The following is a 4396-nucleotide window of genomic DNA, read 5'->3' on the forward strand; positions in this document are numbered from 1 at the left end:
CACCACTCTTGGGCTGAAGACACTTCTCTTCATCTCTGTTCTAAAGGGTCTTCCCTTTATAGACCCCCTAATAGTCAGAGGGAAATTGAGAAACAATCTTGTACGGAGATCTCAGCTATCTGTAAGAATAATAGTAGGGGATTTTAACTTTCCAAACATAGACTAGGACTGCCATAGTGTTAAGGGTTTAAATGGAGAGGAATTTGATAAGCGTGTACCAGAAAATGTTATGATTCAGTATGTGGATGTACCTACTAGAGAAGGTGCAAAAATTGACTTACTCTTGGGAAATAAGGCAGGGCAGGTGACTGAGGTATCAGTAGGGAAGCAGTTTGGGACCAGCAACCACAATTATATTAGATTTAAGAGAGTGATGGAAAAGGATAGACCAGATCTAAAAGTTGAAGTTCTAAATTAGAGAAAAAGCCAATTATTAGACAAGAACTTTCAAAAGCTGATTGGGGGCAGATGTTCGCAGGTAAAGGGACGGCTGGAAAATGGGAAGCCTTCAGAAATGAGATAACAATAATCCAGAGAAAGTATATTCCTGTTAGGGTGAAAGGAAAGGCTGGTAGGTCTAGGGAATGCTGGATGACTAATGAAATTGACGGTTTGGTTAAGAAAAGGAAGGAAGCATATGTAAGGATAGATCGAGTGAATCCTTAGAAGAGTATAAAAGCAGTAGGAGTATACTTAAGTGGGAAATCAGGGAAAACATGAGATAGCTTTGGCAAATAGAATTAAGGAGAATCTAAAGGATTTTTACAAATACATTAAGGACAAAAGGGAGAGAACAGAGCCCCTCAAAGATCAGTAAGGCGGCCTTTGTGTGGAGCCGCAGAATATAGGGGAGATACTAAACGAGTGTTTTGCATCAGTATTTACTGTGGAAAAGGATATGGAAGATATAGAATGTAGGGAAATAGATGGTGACACCTTGCAAAATGTCCATATTACAAAGGAGGAAGTGCTGGATGTCTAGAAACGCATAAAGATGGATAAATCCCCAGGACCTGATCAGGTGTACCCTAGGACTCTGTGGGAAGCTGGAGACGTGATTGCTAGGCCTCTTGCTGAGATATTTGTATCATTGATAGTCACAGGTGAGGTGCCGGAAGACTGGAGGTTGGCAAAAGTGGTGCCACTGTTTAAGAAGGGTGGTAAGGACAAGCCAGGGAACTATAGACCAGTGAGCCTGATGTCAGTGGTGGGCAAGTTGTTGGAGGGAATCCTGAGGGACAGGATGTACATGTATTTGGAAAGGCTAAGATTGATTAAGGATAGTCAACATGGCTTTGTGCGTGGGAAATCATCTCCTGCAAACTTGATTGAGTTTTTTGAAGAAGTAACAAAGAGGATTGATGAAGGCAGAGCGGTAGATGTGATCTATATGGACGGCGATCGACAACCTTGTCGATCCATGGGAGACTGATTAGCAAGGTTAGATCTCATGGAATACAGGGAGAACTAGCCATTTGAATCCAGAACTGGCTCAAAGGTGGAAGACAGAGAGTGGTGGTGGAGGGTTGTTTTTCAGACTGGAGGCCTGTGTTCAGTGGAGTACCACAAGGATCGGTGCTGGGTCCTCTACTTTTGTCATTTACATAAATGTTTTGGATGCGAGCAGAAGAGGTACAGTTAGTAAGTTTGCAGATGACACCAAAATTGGAGGTGTAGTGGACAGCGAAGAAGTTTCCATCAGATTACAACAGGATCTTGACCAGATGGGCTGAGAAGTGGCAGATGGAGTTTAATTCAGATAAATGTGAAGTGCTGCATTTTGGGAAAGCAAATCTTCGCAGGAGTTATACCCTTAATGGTAAGGTCCTAGGGAATGTTGCTGAACAAAGAGACCTTGGAGTGCAGTACATAGCTCCTTGAAAGTGGAGTCGCAGGTAGATAGGATAGTGAAGAAAGCGTTTGGTATGCTTTCCTTTTTTGGTCAGAGTATTGAGTACAGGAGTTGGGAGGTCATGTTGCAGCTGTACAGAACATTGGTTCAGCCAGTATTGGAATATTGCATGCAATTCTGGTTTCCTTCCTATTGGAAAGATGTTGTGAAACTTGAAAGGTTCAGAAAAGATTTACAAGGATATTGCCAGGGTTATAGGGTTTGAACTATAGGGAGAGGCTGAACAGGCTGGGGCTGTTTTCCCTGGAGCGTCAGAGGCTGAGGGGTGACCTTATAGAGGTTTACAAAATTATGAGGGGCATGAATAGGATAAATAGATAAAGTCTTCTCCCTGGGGTCGGGGAGTCCAGAACTAGAGGGCATAGGTTTAGGGTGAGAGGGGAAAGAAATAAGGAGACCTAAAGGGGCGTGGTATGTGTATGGAATGAGCTGCCAGAGGAAGTGGTGGAGGCTGGTACAATTGGAACATTTAAAAGACATTTGGATGCGTATATGAATAGGAAGGGTTTGGAGGGATATGGGCCATGTGTTCACAGGAGGGACTAGATTGGATTGGGATATCTGGTTGGCATGGACAAGTTGGACCAAAGGGTCTGTTTCCATGCTGTACATCTCTATGACTCTAGTCCAAGGCTGTCCCCTTGGTTCCTAGCCTCTCCTGCCAACGGAAACATCTTCCCAATGTTTACTCTGTCAAGTATTCTCTAAGTTTCAATTAGATTTCCCCTCACCCATCGAAATTCCTTCAAGTAAAGACTCCGAGACTTCAAATATTCCTTATATGTTATTCATTCCTGGGATCATTCTTTTGAACGTCTCCAGGGTCAGTACATCCTTCATCATCGAACCCCTATGGTATGGATACAGGCATTTGGACAAACAAGTTCACATCAACCCTCTGAAGAGTAACCCACCCAGAACCATTCCTCTCCTGTAACGCTACATTTACCCCTGACTAATGTACTTAACCTACACATCTCTGAACATGATGGATAATTAAGCATGGCCAATTCATCCAATCTGCAGATCTTTGGATTGTGGGAGGAAACCAGAGCACCCAGAGGAAACCCATGCAGGCATGGAGAGAATGAGTAAGCTCCACAGATAGTCGCCAGAGGCTAGAATTGAACCTGGGTTTCTGGTACTGAGAGGCAGTAGTGCTAACCACTGAGCCACTGTTCCATCTTCCTGAGGCATGGGGGCCAAAATTGCTGACAGCCTTATGAGGCCTTAGAAGTACATCTCTACTTTTATATTCTAAGCTGATCAGATTAAATGCCAACACTGCATTTTCCTTCTGAACTACCGATTCAACATGTAAGTTTAGAAGAAAAGTTACAGCCCAAGTGACAGGCCCTTCGGCCCTCCAAGCCTGAGCCGATCCAAATCTACTGTCTAAACCCGTCAGTCAATTCCTAAGCATTTGTATCCCTCTGCTCCCCACCTGTCCAGACACATCTACCATGCCTGCCTCTACCACTTCTGCTGGCAACGTGTTCCAAACGCCCACCACCCTCTGTGTGAAGTACTTGCCGCGTGTATCCCCCTTAAACTTTCCACCTCTCACTTTAAAAGCATGACCTCTCACTATTGAATCCTTCACCCTTGGAAAAAGCTTGACTCTATCCACCCTGTCTATACCCTTCATGATTTTGTAAACCTCAATCAGGTCCCTCCCAATCTCCTTTTTTCTAGTGAAAATAAACCTAACCTACTCAACCTTTCTTCATAGCTAGCACCTTCCATACCAGACAACATCCTCATAAACCGTCTCTGCACCCTCTCCAAAGTGTCCACATCCTTTTGGTAATGTGGTGACCAGAACTGTACACGGTATTCTAAATGCAGATGAACCAATGTCTTGTACAATTTTAACTTGATTTGCCAGCTCTTATAATCAATACCCCGTCCAATGAAGGCAAGCATATGATATGAGTGGTCATCCGCTTTATCCTCGATCATAACGTCTTCACCTTTGACAACCAATTCTTCATCCAGACAGACAGAACAGCCATGGGGACCAAATTTGCACCCCAATATGCCAACATTTTTATGCACAGGTTCGGACAAGATTTCTTCTCAATGCAGGATCTCCAACCGACATTGTACCCTAGGTACATTGATGACACTTTCTTCCTCTGGACCCATGGCGAGGAGTCACTGATAAAACTACACAGTGACATCAACAATTTTCATCCCACCATCAAACTCACCATGGACTACTCTCGACTGTCTGTCTCATTCTTGGACACGTGCGTCTCCATCAAGGATGGACACCTCAGCACCACACTCTACCGCAAACCCACAGACAACCTCACAATGCTACACTTCTCCAGCGTCCACCCAAAACATATTAAAACAGCCATCCCCTATGGACAAGCCCTACGCATACACCAGATCTGCTCAGATGAGGAGGGACGTGACGGGCACCTGGAAGTACTCAGGGATGCCCTCACAAGAACGGGGTACGATGTTCAACTCATC

This window comes from Chiloscyllium plagiosum, chromosome 40 (genome assembly GCF_004010195.1).
Source record: "Chiloscyllium plagiosum isolate BGI_BamShark_2017 chromosome 40, ASM401019v2, whole genome shotgun sequence".
Taxonomy (NCBI): domain Eukaryota; kingdom Metazoa; phylum Chordata; class Chondrichthyes; order Orectolobiformes; family Hemiscylliidae; genus Chiloscyllium; species Chiloscyllium plagiosum.